General features: G+C 42.0%; 1 protein-coding gene across 1 annotated transcript in view; it reads right to left on the bottom strand.

Moving 5' to 3' along the window:
• DLG2 (discs large MAGUK scaffold protein 2) overlaps positions 1–21,907 on the bottom strand; it is a gene marked incomplete at both ends in the record, with an annotated part of 1,055,326 nt that overhangs the window by 742,724 nt on the left and 290,695 nt on the right. The window lies entirely within an intron of this gene.

Genomic DNA, 21,907 nt, shown 5'->3' on the forward strand with positions numbered 1-21,907 from the left:
TATGCTAAAAGATGAGTTGAGAACTCCTCAATTCAGCCATGGGCAAATACTTTAAAACAGGGTCTCCAGCCTTGGCCATTTTAAGATTTGTGGACTTCAACTCCTCAAATAGCTGGCTGGGGGATTCTGGGAGTTGAAGTCCACAGCTCTTAAAGTTGCCAAGATTGGAGACCCTTGCCCTAAGACAGGGGTCTTTATACTTGGCCCTTTTTTTATGACTTGTGGACTTCAACTCCCAGAATTCCTCAGCCAGGCATGCTGGCTGAGGAATTCTGGGAGTTGAAGTCCACAAGTCATAAAAGGGCCAGGTTTGAAGACCCCCTGCCCTAAGAGACCTCATAAATTTTCTGCAGAAATCTATGCCCAACCTCAAAGTAAAGGACTTTTCGTAGCCTTCCTCCTTATTCTTTAATTTTAAAAACGTGTCATTTTTTCACGCCCTGTGGAGTAAGTTGGCATCTTAATGCCACACTTCCAGCCTAAGTCTGCAACAGGATCCAAAGCCAGGAATAAAAAGTAATCTCAAATTAAACTTGATTCACATGTGTTTTCATGAATTCTGAATTACTTCACAGAAATTAAAGTAATAGTTAAAGGTTAATTCTTTTCTATCATTAAGCCACTGAAGACATTTATCATAAATAATTGTTTCTAAAATTAAAAGAGACAATTTTCTTTCTCCCTCAAGGGTGAGGGATGAGAAGGAACCAGTTGTCATTACTTTTACGTTGGTGATTTAGTTTTAAGCTGCCTATTTATTCAAGAGAGGTTCAGGAAAGGTTGGCTTAATGGAGAAGTTGAAAGTTGTCACTCAAAATTCCCTTATGACCAAAGATTTTCTAGCACAAGCAAAAAAATTTCAGGAATAAACTAGTTGATACAGATAAAATATACCAAGGATGTCAGACACTCTTTGACCTGTTTTAGGATTGAGAAGGCAAAAATAGCCCAGCTTTCTGACGATGGAGCAAAATAACATAGCTTCAAGTTGCGGTTGAATAATTTCGCTCCAATTTTTAATTGAAAGCGGGCACCAGTATGGTTGGCTGGGGAATTCTGGTAGTTGAAGACCACACATTTTCAAGGTGCCAAGGTTAAGAAACAACTGCTTTATCTTCTTCTACTGAGGTGCCAGATTCCATGACACCATGAGGATTATAAGTGGATGTATTAAAACTGCTCTGATTCGCTGGCTCCCTGTTCTGAGGGATCTGCGGCAGCTCACCGCAGCCAACTCGCCACGGGACGAGTCGCCGTGGCCAAGCACCGCAGGACAACTCGTGTGGTATAAGAGTTAGGCTAATACCAAAGAAATAGTGGAATAGGATAATGAAAGAAAGGATGGCAAAAGAAGGGACAAAATGAAATGGGAACGACAAAAATTAAAATATTTTTTTTAAATGAGTTTAAATAATTAACTTGTTGAACTGTCCAGCAGCAAGGTGCCCTTTGCTGAGGTGGCCATAGTAAGTGGTCCCACAGCGAGTTGGCCACAGTGGGATGGCCACAGCAAATTGGCCATGGCATGTTGACCACGGTGAATTGACCGTGGTGACTTGGCTGCAGCAAGTTGCCCCATCCTGGTTCTGAGCCATATAGCACCGCCTGCTTTACGAAGGCAAGATGCACTAGTGAGGGAATACAGAACAATTATGAACAACTCACTCCTACCTGTCAACCGTCTGCCTGGCAAATTCAATATTGAAGAAACTCTGCGGTCTCGAGGTGCCATAAGAGATACTCTTTATTGAATAGACATCCCGGAACAGAAGAAGCAAAATCAACTCCAGGTTTCCCGCGCGGAAATCTGGTTAGTGAACAATGGCTTTTCATAACCCCCACCCACCATGTGGAGCTGAAAGAGATGGAGAAGAAAAATGGGATTTTCTCAATGAATATAAACGGATTGAACTCCCCCGCCAAAAGAAGAAAGAAAAAACTTTACACGACTACGAAAATTAAAAATGGATATAATTTGTCTCCAAGAAACACTTATTAAGAGACAACACTGTAAACTCTTGGAACAATCGAAAATTGGGAAACTCCACTTCACATTAGCACAACAACAACAACAACAAAAGAGGAATAGCTTTATACTGTATATTAAAGAAATAATGAATCCCAAACAAATCAGTGCCGATGAAGAGGGAAGAATATTAATGGTGGAAATAATGATAAATCAAAAACAGATAATGATGGTAGCTATATATGCACCTAATAACAAACAAGAATTTTTTTTTTCAAAAGTTGCATTAAAAAATTGTGGAATTGGAATATGAAAATATTTGCTTAACGGGAGACTTTAATGCAATTGTAGACGGGAAGCTGGATTACAGAAGCAGTAAAATAGAGGGAAAAGACACCAGTTTTTGTGACCTTGGGTCTCATGGTCCATGGACGGCTTCTTGAAACTCCCGTTTCTTTTCCCAGGCTCTCTCTCCCCCCCTCCCCCCCCGTTTCTATGGCAGGTTGAGTAGCGACAGAGGTTAGCAAGTATCTTAGCAATTCAGCCTTGACACTCCCGGTGCATGCTGACCATCCTCATTTATCAGCCGGAAGACTCAAATCCAGGATGCCTCCACTTGCACTTGCACAACATCTGCCCAACAACTTTAACCTTGATTCCCAATAGAAAGCCAAATGGGTCGCTGAATGCCCAGACATAGGAAGACATATAAATGACCCCACAGGAAGGGTGTCAAGCTTTGAACTACCACATCAGCAATGGACAATGCTGAATAGGATTCACATCTCTGCTGGGACTCTCTGTATAAATGGGGCACAGTATCCTCCCTTCACAGATTTTATTTTCCTGGGCTCCAAGATCACTGCAGATGGGGACTGCAGCCAAGAAATTAAAAGTCGCTTGCTCCTGGGGAGGAAAGCCATGGCAAATCTAGACAGTACACTAAAAAGCAGAGACGTCACCCTGCCAACAAAAGTGCGTATAGTCAAGGCTATGGTCTTCCCAGTTGCAATGTATGGCTGTTGGACCATAAGAAAGGCTGAGCGCCAAAGAATTGAGGCCTTTGAACTATGGTGCTGGAGAAGACTCCTGCGAGTCCCTCGGACTGCAAGGCACTCAAACTGGTCAGTCCTAGAGGAGATCAACCCTGACTGCTCTTTAGAAGGCCAGATCCTGAAGTTGAAACTCAAATACTTTGGCCACCTAATGAGAAGGAAGGACTCACTGGAGAAGAGCCTAATGCTGGGAAAGATTGAGGGCAAGAGAAGAAGGGGACGACAAAGAATGAGGTGGCTGGATGGAGTCACTGAAGCAGTAGACGTGAGCTTAAATGGACTCCAGAAGATGGTAGAGGACAGGAAGGCCTGGAGGAATGTTCTCCATGGGGTCGCGATGGGTCAGACACGACTTTGCAATTAACAACATCCTCCCTTCAGTGTGACTGTGGGATCCCACATCAAACTGTAGATCACATCCTGACCAACTGTAAGCTGAGAGCGTCTACCGGTCCAGTATCTGATTTTTTTAATATAAGTGATGCTGCGCTTTAATGGTTAGATGGCCTAGACCAGGGGTAAGCAACCTTGGCTCTTTTATGACTCGGGGACTTCAACTCCCAGAATTCCTGTGCCAGTAGGAAGTTGAAGTCCATGAGTCATAAAAGAGGCAAGGTTGTCTACCCCTGGCCTAGATATTGGTATTTGAGATAGATATTTTAAAAATTATAGTTTAGTATATTTTACTAATCTATGTGAAATGTTACTATATATTGCTAGTCCATGTATGACATGCCATATGCTAAATAAATAAAATATTCAAGGTAAACTCTCCTTCAAATTGCACTTGAGTCATTCATGTTTTCTTGGAAACCTTATGGAAAGTTTACTTTTTTCCCCTCAGAATTTGTTTTTCATCTCAACTTCCTAGAAGAATTTTCAAACCCTGTTGTCTCCCATTCTTCCAGTCCTAACCAGATGTAACTCTGCTTAATTTCCAAATGTAGACACGGTTAATCAGAGGCCACCACTTACACACAGTCATACATATATAAAGTAATATATGCATTCAACATTCTTCTATGGTTGATATTTCTGTAATGTTCATAATCCTTCATTTATCGTGGAGAAGGTAATACACCCAGTTCTCGACGTACGATCACAATTGGGACCAACATTTCTGCTGGCGAGCAAGACAGTTGTTCATCAAGTTTTGCCCCATTTTACGACTTTTCTTGCCACCGTTGTTACGTGAGTAACTGCAGTTGTTAAGTTAGTAACACGGTTGTTAAGCGAATCATGCCTTCCCCGTTGACTTTGCTTGTCCGAAGGTCGCAAAAGAGGATCACATGACCCCAGGGACGCTGCAACCGACCCAAGTACATGACAGTTTCCAAGCCTCTGAATTTTGATCACGTGACCGGGGGGGTAGTATTTCAATGGTTGGTAAGTGTGAAAAACAGTGATAAGTCACATTTTTTTCAATGCCGTTGTAACTTTGAGGAAATGGTTGTACATCAAGGAACACCACCTGGGTCCAATTTCAAGATAAGAAGACCCACTGGGAGGAAGCTAACTGCCATCATATCTACAAGCACCACCAAAGGTTGTTGTTTTTTTTTTCTTAAAAAAAAAGAATAGGAAGAAGACAAGTACCACAGCCACTTTCTTCACCACGTAAAGCATCATAAATCTCCTTCACAAGGGACACCTCTCCTTCAAACGTATGGTGAGAGATTTCAGCCGGCTTTGGTGAGCTACTCCACCTTAGAAGTAGCAATCACCAAAGGATTTTCTCAAGATCTCTGAAGTTCCTACTCTGCAAACAACGAGACACGGAAAAAGACTTATCCCTTGTTCTGAGTGCACTTAGTTGCTTCACAGTATCACTGAAGTGCTCCTCGGAGTGAAAACGAAGGTTTATATTGGACAAACAGCATAGCCTGTCGTCCTAAGGCAGTATGGTCTTCAGCTATCCTACTTCTCAGTAGGTCAGTGAAGAGATCACTTAGCTTTCTGGCTGATTTCCCATTTAAGACCAAAGCATTAGAGGGCAGAACAAGTAGTAATGGCAGAAGCTCGTTAAAGACAGACCAACCTAGAAGTAAGGAGAACTTTTCTGACAGTGAGAACAATAAGATAGCTTGCTTCCCAGAGTGGCGGTGAGTGCTCTATTGCTGGAGGTTTTCAAAAATAGACTGGGAAACCTAGTTTTAAGATGATTATGAAAATTTAATTGGGAAGATTTGTAGTAGTGTTTATTGATATTCTGTAGGTTATGCTTTGTTATTTGGATGGAAAGTTTTAAGCCTGGAAGGTAATGTATGGTATTTTAAGTTGTATAATACATTAGGAGAAGGAAAGGTTGTATAAACTTGGTTTTAGTATGTTAAAGTTTAGTTGGATAGAAGAATAGTTTTATAAAACTGATATAAATTGTTTTATGTGTGATTGAAATTAATTTGTAATACTTTTATGGACAATATTGGAGTAGGTGATAGAATATAAGAATGATGTGATTATATAAAAAAATTTAAGTTTGGAAGTAATCTATGGTATTTTAATTTGTATAATATATCAGGATAATATGAATTTAAAGCTTAGTTGGGAAGAAGAACAGCTTTAGACAATTGATATAAATTGTTTTATTTGTGATTGTTTTTATTGGGTAGATTGAAAAGTATTATCTTGTTTTTGAATAATTATTGATATGATGTATATATATATGTTTGGAGTTTATCTGTATGAGTTAAAGTTCGATAGTCTATATCAGTGTTTTTCAACCTTTTTTGGGCAAAGGCACACTTGTTTCATGAAAAAAATCACGAGGCACTCCACCGTTTTCCGCACCGTTGGACCTCCCCACGGTCGCTACACGAATGGTCGTAAGTCGAGGATGGCCTGTGTTCTCAAGGGGTTGGACTAGATGACCTCCAAGGTCCCGTCCAACTTCTTCTTCTTATTATTATTATTAGCCTCTTTATTTCATTTTATTTTATTTTGGGGCTTTTGTTTGTTTGTTTTTGCTGTGAAGGAAAAGGAAAGCTTGCATTTCTTTTTAATTTATCTTTCTGTATTTTCTTTTTTCTCTTCTTTTCTTTCTTCCTTCCTTCCCTCTCTTTTCTTTCTTTATCTTCCTTCCTGCCTTTCTCTCTCCCACTTTCTTTCCCTCCCTCTCTCAATTTCTTGCTTTCTACTTCTTTTTAATTTTTCTTCCTGCTTTTTTTCCTTCCTCCCTTCCTCTCTCTCTCTCTCTTTCTTTTCTATTCTCCTTTTTTTCTTTCTCCCTCCCTTTTCCCCTTCCCCCTTTCTCCTTTTTTCCCTTCCTTTTTTCTTTCTTTCTCACCTTTACCATCAAAAGCACTTCACTCCAGAGGGGGAGGGGAACCCCAAAGGTTTTTAATTGCTTTGGTCCAAAGGACATTTTATTATGCAACGTATCAAAAGGACAGGTTAAAAAAAAAATCAGCCATGTAATTTTTCAGACGCAAGCGAAGCCTCCAAGAGCGAAGCGGTCAAATCCCTCTATTTCGGGCTGGGGCGAGGGGTCGCGGCGAGCAAAGAAAGTGGAGCCAGGCAGCCGACCAGGCGGGAGTCTCGCATCCTCAGCCGCGTGGGGAGTAAGGAGTAAGCGGCGCGTGCTGGGGAAGAAGAGCTTTTTCGAACGTTGCAGGCAACCAACCACGCGACAGCTCAGGCGAGCCAGGCTGGCCGCCCGTCCGTCCTCTTCCGATAAGCGAGCCGGTCGCCTCTCCCCAGCTTCTCTCTCTTCAGCAAGAGACCCTCCGAAGCCAGAGAAGGGGGCGGAGCTACGCTGCTGTGGAGCCCTGGTGCCTAGAGAGGTCGAGCCCACTTCTTTTCCCGGGCTTTTGCTTCCAGCGAAGTAGGGCCGTCAGCTTAGTCAAGGCTCCGGTGCCCAGTGCTCCCCGCCAGAGAGTCTTGCAGCGCCGCTCCACCCGCAGCTGTTCCTCCTCCTCCTCCTCCTCTCACCGCTGTCTCCTAAGTCCATGTTTTTTCAATTTTTCCCACGGTACACCAGGAAACATCTCGCGGCACACTAGTGTGCCGCGGAACAGTGGTTGAAAAAAACTGGTCTATATAGTTCAGGATTGTTTGCATAAGCTAGATTATGATTGTTTGTATTTTTATACCCTGTATTCTGCTCTGGGAAGTGGGGGGGGAGGGGAAAGGGAGGGTGGGGTTGGGGAGGGTTGGGGAGGGTGGGAGGGAAGGGGGCTGGGGGGGTTCTTTTTCTTTTTTTCTTTTTCTTTTTTGTTGTTTGTTAAAGATAAAATGTATTCTAAAACTTTTTAATAAAAAAAATAGACTGGGAAACCATTTGCCATGGTGATGCCATGGTGTTGATCGGAGCCGTGGTGGTATGGTACAGTGATTAGAATGCAGTAAAAAGGTAAAGGTAAAGGTTCCCCCGCACATGCGTGCTAGTTGTTTCTGACTCTAGGGGCCGGTGCTCATCTCCGTTTCAAAGCCGAAGAGCCAGCGCTTGTCCGAGGACGTCTCCGTGGTCATGTGGCCGGCATGACTAGACGCCAAAGGCACACGGAACGCTGTTACCTTCCCACCGGAGTGGTCCCTATTTTTCTACTTGCATTTTTTATGTGCTTTCGAGTACTGCAGGCTAAAATCTGCTGACTGCCATTAGTTCAATCCTGACCGGCTCAAAGTTAGCTCAGCATAACACGGTCGGTAAAATGAGGACCAAGATTGTTGGGGAGCAAATAGGCTGAATCCCTAAACTGCTTAGAGAGGGCTGTAAAGCACTGTGAACTGGTATAAAAGTGCTATTGCCCTTTCTTTCTTTCTTTCTTTCTTTCTTTCTTTCTTTCTTTCTTTCTTTCTTTCCTTCCTTCTTTCTTTCCTTCTTTCCTCCCTCCCTCCCTCCCTGCTTTCTTTCTTTCTTTCTTTCTTTCTTTCTTTCTTTCTTTCTTTCTTTCTTTCTTTCTTTCTTTCTTTTTCTTGTAGCACCATGGTTAGAATGCAATATTGCAGGCTGATTCTGCCCACTGCCAGCAGTTCAGCAGTTCGATCCTGACCAGCTCAAGGTTAACTCAGTCTTCTATCCATCCTTCCAAGGTTGGTAAAACGAGGACCCAGATTTTGGGGGGCAATATGCTGACTCTGTAAACCACTTAGAGAGGGGTGTAGAGCACTGTGAAGTGGTATAGAAGTCTTAAGAGCTCTCTTATTTGGGTCAATAGGCTGACTCTGTAAACGGCTTAGAGAGGGCTGTAAAGCACAATGAAGTCTAATTGCTATTGCTATTGCTATTTGATCAGGATGGTATAAGGTCTTCACACATCTCCACATATCTTCAAGTCACCAAGTTTGATTATTGATTATTATTGATTATTATTAGGATTTAAAGTCAATAATAATAATAATAATAATAATAATAATAATAATAATAATAATAATAAGAAGAAGAAGAAGAAGAAGAAGAAGAAGAAGAAGAAGAAGAAGAAGAAGAAGAAGAAGAAGAAGAAGAAGAAGAAGAAGTTGGAAAGGACATTGGAGGTCATCTAGTCCAACCCCCTGCTCAGGCAGGAAACCCTATACCATTTCAGACAAATGGCTGGCCAGTCTCTTCTTAAAAACTTCCAGTGTTGGAGCAGTCACAGCTTCTGGAGGCAGGTAGTTCCACTGGTTAGTTGTTCTAACTGTCAGGAAGTTTCTCCTTAGTTCTAGGTTGCTTCTCCCCTTGATTAGTTTCCATCCATTGCTTCTTGTCCTGCCTTCAGGCGCTTTGGAGAATAGCTTGACTCCCTCTTCTTTGTGGCAGCCCCTGAGATATTGGAACACTGCTATCATGTCACCCCTCACTCTTCTCATCTTCAAGGCCCCAATTATTTTTTTAAAAAAAGAAATGCACAAATCTTTTAATTTTAAAAAATAATAAATTGAAGGACAGATTACTGCAAAATAGGTGCCAGGAACCAAATATCTGTGGTTCATATAGAGTAGCGTTACTCAATCTTGGCAACTTTAAGATATCTGGACTTCAATTCCCAGAATTCTCCAGGATCCAGACAAGTCATGGCATCTGAACATCTTTCTCCAGGGTCTTCACTGCTATCCCATCAAGCACTGCCAATTTTCTTGAATGGAAGATTATTCCACATGATTTAAAGAACCTTACATGTTCCAATCTCTGCAGATTCAATGACTAATTTAGTGTCTTTGGCTTTTTAAAATAGTAATAGTAATAATAATCTTTTTTTTTTATTGAAAAGTTTTACAATACAATTTTCCATTAAAAACCCCCATCCCCCTCCCCCCTCCCCTCCCTACCTCCCCCCTACCTCTTCCCTCCCCCCTTACCTCCCCCCTTCCCCCCTCCCTCTTCCCACCCCCCTCCCCCCCCGGACTTCCCAGAGCTAAATACAAGGTATATATATATAAAAGCAATCATAAGCAACCATATACTAACAAATAGTAATAATAATCTTATTAAGAATTGCAATTCAAATACTTTGGCCACCTAATGAGAAGGAAGGACACACTGGAGAAGAGCCTAATGCTGGGAAAGGTTGAGGGCAAGAGAAGAACGGGACGACACAGAACGAGGTGGCTGGATGGAGTCAGTGAAGCAGTAGGCGTGAGCCTAAATGGACTCCAGAAGATGGTAGAGGACAGGAAGGCCCGGAAGAACGTTGTCCATAGGGTCGCAATGGGTCGGACATGACTTCGCAACTAACTAACAACAAGAATTGCAATTAAAAAGATATAATAAGCTAATACACACAAAAAGAAATAAGAGAATAAAAGGAAAAAATAGAAAGTGGAAAATTTTTTTAAAAAATAGAAAGATAGAAAAAAAGTAAGAATATAGGAAAGAAAAAGAAAGGAAATATATGAAGAAATGATTTCTCCCTTCACCACAACTAATGTAAACAATTTTAGTAACTTATTACCTTCTCGTAAAATATAACAAATGTTGACTTCTTCCTATATCCCACTCCTTACCTACAAACAAATCCTTACTCCCTCATCATTCAGTTTTGATCAACAGAAGTCCATTAAGGATTAACAGAGATAACAATATATCTATTTCAACCTTGATCCAATAAAACAATTTTCCTTCCTGTTACTTTTAACAAACGTGTTCTTTAGTCCTTTAAAATAATGTCCTAGAACCCTAATTCTTTTCATATTTTCTTTGTGCCTTCTTGAAGAATTCTTCACAGCTTTGACAAGCCTCTTTTGTAAATCCAACATAGGAAAGTTATCCAGGTTGCTCTTTTGGCTTGTTATTTGTATATGCCTTTTAACTGTTAAGAAATATGCCTGTTTCTTACGGATAACCAGTGTAACATCTTTTGGCATCTCATTCCTGTATCATTTTTAAATCCACTTTCAGATCAATGTTCGTCTAGTTCAGTAAATTTTATTCCTCTTCCATAACATCTTTATTTACAGAGGCAGACACTCTTAAAGTTAACTTCTGGGTCCATTGTTCAATCATGATCTTCAATACATCCACTGTTAAAATAGATTGCTCTATTCTGCATTACTAAACCAAAATTAAACATTCTTCCCCTTTAATCATAATCACTAGTTCCTTTCAGCTCCCTCTAGTGTCCAACCTTCAAAGTGTCATCCTATTAATTCTTTTTTTTTAAAGGAATGCAAACCAAAAGCATTTTCCTATGGGAAGGTTTCTTATAATAAATTTAAAAATCTAATTTCAAATCCATCTGGATCTGTCAAAAAGTCAGTTCAAAATTTTAATTATGCATTGGCTGTTTATTTCAAAATACTTTTTTTTAAAAAAGTCCTTAAATGTAAGTCCTTTTTAGAAACTTCTTTTGCTAAGAATTGAAGGAAACTCATCTGGTGCTGTAAAACCTGTCACTCCAACGGTGCCTAATAGATGAAAACCAGTTAACAAGCAACTTCCCAAAAGTGATTGGAAAAGGTAGTATGCAAAACAAGTGTCCATTTGAAGGGTGCCGACTGTGGTTTGAGCAAAGATAACTTTCCCTAATCTCCCAGTGCTCTAAACCTGCCAGTCTTGCAGTCTCCTCATGGGAAACAACTGTCTGGATCATTTTTGGGTGATCTCAAGTCCTCTCCTTGCCCACAGAGGAATCACAATGATATATTTCATTCTGCTGCAGTGTCAGCTCCACTTTTAGCAGAACCATCTTCACCATTTTTCCCACGGAAGTCCTCTAATTTAGTGTCTGTCAGAAGAATAATTTGGGGTGCCATCTCAAGCTGGGGGTCACACAAAAATAAATAAAAAATGACGTCCAGACAGCTGTGAGGAAAGGAGAAATATTTATTCCCAAAAGCAAAGAGATTTGCCCATGAGGGCAACTGCAGAGAAAAGGGGTAGAGACATTGTTTTATAGGGAGGTTGTCCTGGATGTGGAAGTATGTATGCGCGGATTCTAGGTTGACACTTGAGGGGTGTGGGTACAGTGGTGGGATTCAGCCGGTTCGCACCAGTTCGGCAGAACCGGTAGCAAATTTTTTGTTGGCCAGGCCCAGCATGGACTTCCGGAAGTGGCATCCATACAGAGAACCAGTTGTTCACATATTTGAATCCCACCACTGTGTGGGTGTATGATATTTATTCTTGTGAACCTCAATTCTGTAGACCAATTTAATTAACTCTATTTGTCGTTACAAACCTGCTCCTTTGATATGTGGATTAGGTCTGGGTAACCTATTTGGAGGTTTGAGGAAGTTTAAATAAAAGATTTCCCGACCCCATTTGCTATTTTTATTTGATTAATTTAGTTTCAAGCTTGACTGTCAATTATCTAGTGGAGACACTGATTCTCAATCCATTGTGGATTCTGTTAATGCATTAAGGGAAGATGGAGACAGTATAAGGAATAAAATATATTTTGATATAAAACTCCCCACATGTCCTTGGCCTTTTCCAAGAACATTATTTTACATTTATTACTGTACAAAGAGTATTTTGGCTTTATCATCGTTTATTATAGATTGGCTTCCATTGCAGAAAACAAGATGGATTTTGGTCTTCTTAAGCCTGCTGCGGTAGGAGAGAGAATTATGGCATGTAAAGGAGTACACAGAAAAATTTATTTGCCAATTTTACTGGAGATAATAGCCTGCACTTTCTTTGAGCAACAAGTGAGTTAATGTAGAAGTCGAACAATAATGGAATCAGCCTGCCTGCCTCCCTGCAGGATTGGGTGGTGAGGTCAACGAAAGAGAAAAGAGAAGCCAGGATTAAGAGCCCGTCGTTCTAACTTGTTCCTGATTACTTCCAATGTTACCTAATTACACTCAGGGACTTTGCCAGGTTTAATCTGCTTTATCAAGGAGGTGTGTTTGAGTTCAAGTTGTTGGTGGCCACATCCAGATATACTGTTTAATAATAATGTCTTCTTCATCCCTCTTATACAGCAGTTGATAACGTTCCTCCCACACTACGGAAGGAATTAAAGCAATCAAATTGAGATAGCAATCAAATTGAATGGGGTGCAAAATACTCCAGAAAGATGTTTAATTGTTGGATTGTGCTGCAGCAATGAGTTGTTGCCAAGTCTTTTTTTTGCCACCCTCTTTTGGCTCTTGAGCATCTGAGGGGGAGGTATTTGTGAATAAAATACTGTGAGAGAAAAGGATAATGGGTGTTTGCTGCATGTTTGGTATGTATTGATAAAAGAGTTCTTTGGGCATTTATGCAATCTGTCAGACCACACCTTGGAACAATAAAGAACAGCTTAAGTTAGTTAAGATTAGTTCCAAAGCTTGAATTGTCCCAGTTTAATGGTCCAAGATTCTACTTTATTATTTCAGAAGTTGACTACGTAAAATGAAGATGGAAAAGAGGTGAGGTAATCTGTTCATCTAGATCAGGGGTGTCAAACTCAATTTCATTGAGGGCCGCATCAGCATTGCGGTTGCCCTCAAGGGGCCGGGTGGGTGTGGCCTGGGTGGGTGTGGCCTACTGGGTGGGCGTGGCTAGAGTGCGTATGGCCTACTGGGTGGGCATGGCCAGCTCTACATCATTCGCATCAAGGGTGCCTATGGGGGCCTGGGCAGGAGTGGGACAGATCTGGGGGTCTCTGGCAGGAGGAGGGTCTCTGGGCCAGGGCCAAGGCAGTGGGGGCCATTCCCTCACTGTTTCCAGGATGGCTTTGTGGGCCACATGAAACCACTTCGCGAGCCGGATCTGGCCCACGGGCCTTGTGTTTGACATGTCTGATCTAGATTTTTTAAAACCATTTTGAATAAGACTCTAGAACAGGGGTTGTCAAACTGCCGGCCCGTGGGCCGGACGCACCATCCAGAAGCTGCACCCACCCCATTGCCGGCAATGGCGAAAAAGGCTCCAATACGTTGCGCGATGTCACGTGACGTCGTGAGTTTGACATGTCTGCTCTAGAAAGAGTGCAAAGAAGAGCAACAAAGATGATTGGGGGACTGGAGGCTAAAACATATAAAGAACCATTGCTGGAATTGGGTAGGTCTAGTTTAATGAAGAGAAGAACGAGGAGGGACATGATAGCAGCATTCCAATATCTCAGGGGCTGCCACAAAGAAGAGGGAGTCAAGCCATTCTCCAAAGCGCCTGAAGGCAGGTCAAGAAGCCATGGATGGAAACTAATCAAGGAGAGGAGCAACCTGGAACTAAGGAGAAACTTCCCGACAGTTAGAGCAATTAATCTAGCCAACTGCATTTGGGTTTAAGAGCACAGTAGTCCTTTTACACACATTTCAAATTTGGTCCAAGTGGATTGAATCTGTGGACATTGCCAAAGGGCTGGTGTCGAAATATTTATCAATGGCAAGTAAATGACTATTAGAGGGATTGCATAGTGTTTCCCTGATGGGAGACTGGGAGTTATAATTTAAGTTGCCATAGAAAAAAAACAAGGCCAGCCATACAGCCTGCCTTTTCCAGCATCTGGAACCAGCCTTAATGAGAATACAGCAAACCTTCCAGAAAAGGGTATTCAGACAAGCCAAGTCCCTTGTAAAAATAGCAGGTCATAATCAGTGGTACATCTAACAAATTAACACGATTGAGTCTGGCTCTCCAACCAGCAAGCCTTTGTGAAATGCAAGCTAAACCACAATGTTGAGATAGAAGTCACTCTGATTTCTGGAACGAAAAAGTTCTCTGATGGAAATTCTTATGACTGTTCTGTACTAGCCTGCTACCGGCCCTGCAGAAAAGGCAGGGACAACCCCTTTACAAATGGCAAGAGGCTGGAATTAAGCCTGCCAAATTTATTAACATAAAACAGAGCAAAACAAGACACCAACCATTTAACATTGTCCTGTTCCTCTGCTAGAAAACATCCAGCCAGGAGAATATAGTCTAAAAGCACAGAATTAGCCTTCAATCCTTGAACAGCCCCAAGAGTTCCAGGACTGACTCCCTTTAAGCTCCATAGAGCCTTATCTATTTCTTCCCCGGTATGGCTGGCAGTCCGGGGAGATTCCTGTACAATAGGCAAAATGTAATAAAGTACAGATAGTTCTCAACTTACAACCACAAGTCAGCCCAAACTTGCTGTTGCTAAGCGAGACATTTGTTAAGTGAGTTTTGCCCCATTTTACGATCTTTCTTGCCACATTTCTTAAGTGAAAACACAGCAGTTGTTCAGTTAGCAACATAGTTGTTAAGTGAATCTGGCTTCCCCATTGATTTTGCTTGTCACAAGCTCGCAAAAGTTGTTCACATGACTCTAAGACAGGGGGCCTTCAAACCTGGCCCTTTTATGACTTGTGGACTTCAACTCCCAGAATTCCTCAGCCAGCCACTTTGAAGACCCCTACTGTAAGACACCCCAACTGTCATAAATATGAGTCAGTTGCCACGCATGTGAATTTTGATCATGTGACCAAGGGACGTAAGTGTGAAAAATGGTCATAAGTCACATTTTTCAGTGCCGTTGTAACTTTGAACCGTCACTAAATGAACTGTTGTAAGTTGAGGACTACCAGTAGGTGACTTGAACCCTACACACGTGGCTCTGGATGCTTGTGCTGGACAATCTCAGAAATTCTTATTCATCTCTGTAAGCTTATTACGATTGTTTGACCAGGGATGGAGTGCCAAGCCAATGTCAACTCTTACACCATACAGATATATTTTTTCCAGAAAGATATATCCCTCGTATGGGCCCTTCAGGTCTTCCAATGCTGCCCCCATCACTACTGTAACTTAGTCTGAATAACAGAATAACCGAGTTGGAAGGGACCTTGGAGGTCTTCTAGTCCAACCCCCCTGCTCAGGCAGGAAACCCTACACCATTTCAGACGAATGTCTATCCAATCTCTTCTTTAAAAAACTCCAGTGTTGGATCGCCTACAACTTCTGGAGGCAGGTAGTTCCACTGGTTAATTGTTCTCACTGTCAGGAAATTTCTCCTTAGTTCTAGGTTGGGTCTCTCCTTGATTAGTTTCTACCTGTTGCTCCTTTGTCCTGTCTTCAGGTGTGGCAGGTGTACCCCTGTAGACGTTTTGTATATAACTTCGGGTAGTCCCTGACTTGCAAACACGACTGAGCCCCAAATTTATGTTGTTAAGCGAGTCATTTGTTAAGTCAGTTTTGCCCCATTTTACAACATTTCTCGCCACGGTTCTTAAGCGAATCACTGCACTTGATAAGTTAGTAACCTGGTTGTTAAGTGAATCTGGCTTCCTCACTGACTTTGCTCGGCCAAAGTTTGCAAAAGGGGATCGCGTGAGCCCGGGACACTATGACCGTCATAAATACGAACCCGTCGCCAAGCATCCGAATTTTGACCCCGTGACCACGGGGATGCTGCTGTTTGTACGTACGAAAAACGGTTGTGTCACTTTTTTCAACGCCACTAATAACTTTGAACGGTCACTAAACAAACTGTTGTAAGTCGGGGACTACCTGTGTGTGGATTGTGTGCATGTGTTTACTTCTCTCTGTCACTAAATAAATAACTTGTGTCCTGAGTGAGAACTCTGGATGGATGGATTGGATTATCCATTTAATTCTTTTCTTGTTATTCATGGTCCTTTTATTCATTTGCTTTTAATTTATCGTATTTGCTCATCTTACGCTCTGAGAAGTCTCCTCCACTCGGATTTTTAAAATTGTCAGTGATGGGGGGGGGGGAAACCTGTTTATAACCATTGAAAACAACGATCCTTTCCACCTTAACAAACCTGGTGATACTTTCTTCTGAAATGACGATCTTATCTTGGCTATTTTTCCTTACTTGTTTAACTTTACAGGTGGTCATCTGATAGGTAGACTGCTAACTCTTCCAAACAATTGGTAGATAGATAGATCTCCCTTTCAGCAGTTCCAAGAAGGCTCCACGCCCATTTGCACTATTCAGATGACCCTGAGAACACATAAACCTTCAAGTAGCCTCAATGAGTCTCAGAGAGAGTGTTAATGACCAGATGACTGCAAGGAATATATAACCTTCCCCACCATTCAGTCAGAGCTGAAGAAGCTTCTTGGATAAGAAGCGAAACCTCTTCAAGGAAAAACAAAGTCCGGTTGCCTCTTGAAAAAGCAACGTTGGGACAACCGTGACCTAGATAACTGAGAATCTCCTTGGATCTAAAACGTAAGATGCAGTTATAGAGCTGGGGGGATATAAAAGGCCAAGCTCCATTCTTCTTCTATTGCAGCGGGCTTTTCTTCATTCGGTATCTACGATTCCCATTAGGCTGTGTGGGAAAATAAATATTCGCTCCGTCTTACAAATAGTTGCAAGCCTGATCTTATCTTGCTTTGGCGTTTATTACCCTGTTTGCCCATAAAATGTTTGTACATGTTTATAAACAGCATTCGTGCCATTATTTTTTTAAAAAACGGTCTCTCCTTGGGAAATCATCCGTATGACATATGCGTTCAGGTGTTTTTTTAGTCCAATGAAAGACATTTAATATAAAGAAAGTCACTTTGCTTTCATTTTCTAAAACGAGCCGGGCTCCTTAATGCAGCAATATGTTATTTTGATAGAATCTCTTTTCAAAAAAGCTCCCGGCTTTTCATACCTGGCTGCATTAATTATTTCCGCTCAGCGCAAATCCAGTATGATTAAGCTGCAGGAAGAAAAAAAAATGGTAAGCCAATCACATGGGTTTCCATTAACAAAACCACGGATTAGTGCTGTACCGAATTTCAAACGACGAACTCACACCAGATGCAAAAGTGTCCTATAAATTCAGGAAGTCCTCAATTTACGACCATTCATTTAGCGGCCGTTCAGCGTTACGACGACACTAAGGGGGGAAAAAAGTGACTTACAACCGGTCTTCGTGCAGGCAGTCCTCAACTTACGGCCACAACTGAACCCAAAATTTATGTTGCTACGTGAAACATCTGTTAAGTGAATTTTGCCCCCTTTGACGACCTTTCTTGCTACACTCGTTAAGTGAATCACTGCAGGGGTTAAGTTAGTAACACGGTTGTTAAGTAAATCTGGCTTCCCCCACTGACGTTGCCTGCCAGAAGGTCACAAAAGAGGACACTGCAGCCGTCATGAATACGAGTCACTTGCCAAGCCAAGCGTCCAAATTTTTATCGTGTGACCATGGGGGATGCTGCAACTGTTGCGTCGAAAATGGTCAAAGGTCACTTTTTTCAGTGCCGTTGTAATTATGAACATTGTAATTATGAATGGTCACTAAATGAACTGTTATAAGTCGAGGGCTACCTGTACATACAACCATCGTAGCATCTCCAGGGTCACATGATTGAAATTTAAGTGCTTGGCAACTGGCCTGGGTTTACAATGGTTACAGAATTCTGGAATTATGCGATCATCATTTGCAACATTCCCACCTGGCTTCTGACAAGCAAGGTCAATGGAGGAAACTGGATTTAAATGAAATTCTAGTTCCAATTGTGGTCCTAAGTCGAGGACGTGAATGGGGAACAAAACGTTCTTCCCACTGCTCGTCTTTCAACAAGCCCAAGAGATTAAAATAATGAATATTCTTAATAGCATCCCAAAGGACATCTGTTTTTCACTGACCAATGCCTCCTTTTATTGAATGTATCACGCCTTTTTAATTTCCCTTTTATATAAAAAAAGAGTTAAGGCACTTTGGTAGTAAAATCTGGTAGGAGCAGGTGGGTTTGCGTTTTAGCCGTTCTTTTTCATTAGTTCGTGTATCAGCAAAGCTTCCTATCTGCACCCTTAGAGCAAGGGCTCCGATTTTCACACACATGCACACAAAGAGTGAGGCTTAGAAAATGATAGATAGATAGATAGATAGATAGATAGATAGATAGATAGATAGATAGATAGATAGATAGACAACCTTTATTGTCATTTTTTTTACTGTGGGCATAAGGGCACACATTAAAAATGAAATTTAGTTGCTTGCTCTCAAAGTGTTCACATACATAGCACACATTTAAAACATACTATATACAACATATGGATAGACCTACAGTCTTACATATAAATATTATTCAATGTCCATCTTGAATACATAACAGAAGGAGGAAGCTTTAGAGTTCACAAGATTAATACTGTGTGCAACAAAACTGGGACTGAATCTGGATGTTCTGCTTCAGATACCACAGAGCCCCCTCCTCCCAGAAGGGAACAAGGAAAACAGGTCGTGGAGAGGATGTGTAGTGTCCCAGATAATCGTACGGACCCTGCTCAAGCAACACTTCTGTGCCATGTCCTGGATGGGAGGGAGAAAACTGCCAATGATCTTTTCAGCCGTCCTCACCACTCTCTGCACCGCCTTCCTGTCTGAAGCAGGGATGCTTCCAAACCAGACAGCAATGCAATATGACAGGATGCTCTCGATTGTCCCTCTGTAGAAAGTGGTCAGGACAGGGGAAGGAAGATGTGCTTTTCTCATGCGACACAGAAAATGCAGGCGCTGCTGTGCCCGCTTCACCAGTGTCTCACTGTTGAGTGACCAAGCCAGCCTACTTGTGAGATGCACACCCAGGAATTTGATGCTAGTAACCACCTCCACAGGTGAATCATTAATGCACAGAAGAGTGTGGCTGTGCCTGCATTTTCTGAAATCAACAATGATCTCTTTGGTTTTTCCAGTGTTTAAAACTAGCCTGTTCTCCTTACACTAGTTCACCAAACCCTCAATCTCCTTGGAGCAAGCACCCTCATTGTCATCTTGAATAACGGAAGGGATGTTAGACCTCCACAGCCAGGAAATAGGAGGCAGATCTGTTGGTAACTGATATAATACATAGCAACTCAATTCAGCTGGCAAGCAACCTGGAGAGAAACGATAAAAAATGTTCCAAGTGTCTCAGTCTTAATTAACTCACTTAAACATTAGAGGAAGAAATTCTCCTTGCATTTTACAAAATGCTGTATTTACCTCCAGACTAGCATTAAAGATATAAGGTGACACAGTGGTTAGAATGCAGTTGTTGTTGTTGTTGTTGTTAGTTGTGAAGTTGTGTCCGAGCCATCACAACCCCATGGAAAAACATTCCTCCAGGCCTTCCTGTCCTCCACCATCTTCTGGAGTCCATTTAGGCTCACGCCTACTGCTTAAGTGACCATCCAGCCACCTCATTCTCTGTCGTCCCCTTCTTCTATTGCCCTCAATCTGCAGGCTAAAATCTGCCGACTGCCAGCAGTTTGTTTCTGATGGGGCTTAAGGGTTGACTCAGCCTTCCATCCTTCCGAGATCAGTAAATGAGGACCCAGATTGTTGGGGGCAAATATGCTGACTCTGCAAACCACTTGGAGAAGGCTGTAAAGCACTGTGAAGCAGTATGTAAGTCTAGGTGAGGAAGGAAGGAAGGAAGGAAGGAAGGAAGGAAGGAAGGAAGGAAGGAAGGAAGGAAGGAAGGAAGGAAGGAAGGAAGGAAGGAAGGAAGGAAGGAAGGAAACCATGGTGTCACAATGGTTACAATGCAGTAGTGCAGGCTAACACTGCTCACTGCAAGGAGTTCAATCCTGACCTGCTCAAGGTTAACTCAGCCATCCATCCTTCCAAGGTCAGTAAAATGAGAACTCATATTGTTTGGGGCAATATGCTGCCTCTGTAAACTGCTTAGAGGGGGCTGTAAAGCACTATGAAGTGATATATAAGTCTAAGTGCTATTGCTATTTACTGCAGTCTATGTAATTCTTGGTGTCTTGATCTTGAATAGTTATGAGGGTCTCAACCACCCTTGTTTCTTGTGTACTGGGAAAGAGCACACACAAATAAAGTTTGCACTCCCATGCAAAAACAGTTCTACTGGATACGATTACACTTCTCTAAAACAATTCCATCATTCCATCAAATATTGCTTCAGAGTCATTATTACCGCTTTATAAAACCCTAGTAAGACCACCCCTGGAATACTGCAGCCAATTTTGGTCACCATATCACAAAAAAGATGTTGAGAGTTTGGAAAAAAATTCAGAGAAGAGCAGTTCAAAGGCCTGATCAAAGGCCTGGAGACTAAAACATATGAAGAACGGCTACAGGACTTGGGTTTGGCTAGTCTAAAGAAAAGAAGAAATAGAGGAGACATGATAGCAGTGTTCCAGTATCTGAGTGGCTGCCACAAGACAGAGGGGGCCAGGTTGTTCACCAAAGCACCAGAGGGAAGGATGAGAAACAATGGTTGGAAGCTGATCAAGGAGAGAAACAACCTGGAATTGAGGAGAAACTTCCTGACAGTGAGGACAATCAACCAGTGGAGCAGTTTGCCCCCAGAAATTGTGGGCACTCCATCAGTGGAGATTTTTAAGAGGAGACTGGACAATCACCTGTCTGAGACTGTGTAGGTTCTTGTGCTTGAGCAGGGGGCTGGACTAGAAAACCTCCAAGGTCCCTTCCTGCTCTATTCTATTCTATTCTATTCTATTCTATTCTATTCTATTCTATTCTATTCTATTCTATTCTATTCTATTCTATTCTATTCTATTCTATTCTATTCTATTCTATTCATGGCATGATGGGGTGAGCTCCCATTCTCACTCCAGCTCCTGCCAACCTAGCAGTTTGAAAGCATGCAAATGTGAGTAGATAAATAGGTACCACTTCAGCGGGAGGGTAACAGCATTCCATGTACCTCGGCGTATAGCCATGCTGGCCACATCCTCAGGGAAGCATCTTCGGACAACGCTAGCTCCCTCGGCTAAGAAAGAGAGATGAACACTGGAGTCGAACACAACTGGACAGGGGAACCCTTTAACTTTACCTTTATGACTTTCCTATCAAACTTGATGAGGAGGCAAGCCATCTTACTGATTAATTGTTCTCACTGTCATCAACTAAGGATGAAGCAGGGCGGACAAAGCCCAAGAATCTTGTCTAAAAGATCCCTTAGAGGAGGTAGATAAGAAGGAACTAATGGGTGTGGCATCAGAATGATGGACAGAAGTGTCATCTGAACCAGACCAAAAAAAGTTGGGCCTGAGTACATGGAAAGCCCCCCCTTCCCAAATCCTATCATCTAGCAGACCTGTCAATCAGCAAGGCAAGTAACTGCCAGTCTTATAAATCAACAAAGCAAGGACCTGGGAGGTTAATAGAGGTCCTGAAGTGTGCCCACTGATGATTCTTGTTTGGATCTTCAAAATAAATGAATAACAGAATAACATACCGTAGTTGGAAGGGACCTTAGAGGTCTTCTAGTCCAACCCCCTGCTCAAGCAGGAGACTCTACACCATTTCAGACAAATGGCTATCTAATCTCCTCTTAAAAACCTCCAGTATTGGAGCATCTACAGGGGAAGCAAGTCGTTCCACTGATTAATTGTTCTAACTGTCAGGAAATTTCTCCTCAGTTCTAGGTTGCTTCTCTCCTTGATTAGTTTCCATCCATGCTTCTTCTACTACCTTCAGGTGCTTTGGAGAATAGATTGACACACACACCCCTCTTCTTTGGGGCAGCTCCTTAAATACTGAAACATTGCTATCATGTCACCCCTAGTCCTTCTTTTAGTTAAACTAGATATGTCATAACCCAATTCCTGCAATTTTTCTTCATATGTTT

This window comes from Vipera ursinii (genome assembly GCF_947247035.1).
Source record: "Vipera ursinii genome assembly, chromosome: 4".
Taxonomy (NCBI): domain Eukaryota; kingdom Metazoa; phylum Chordata; class Lepidosauria; order Squamata; family Viperidae; genus Vipera; species Vipera ursinii.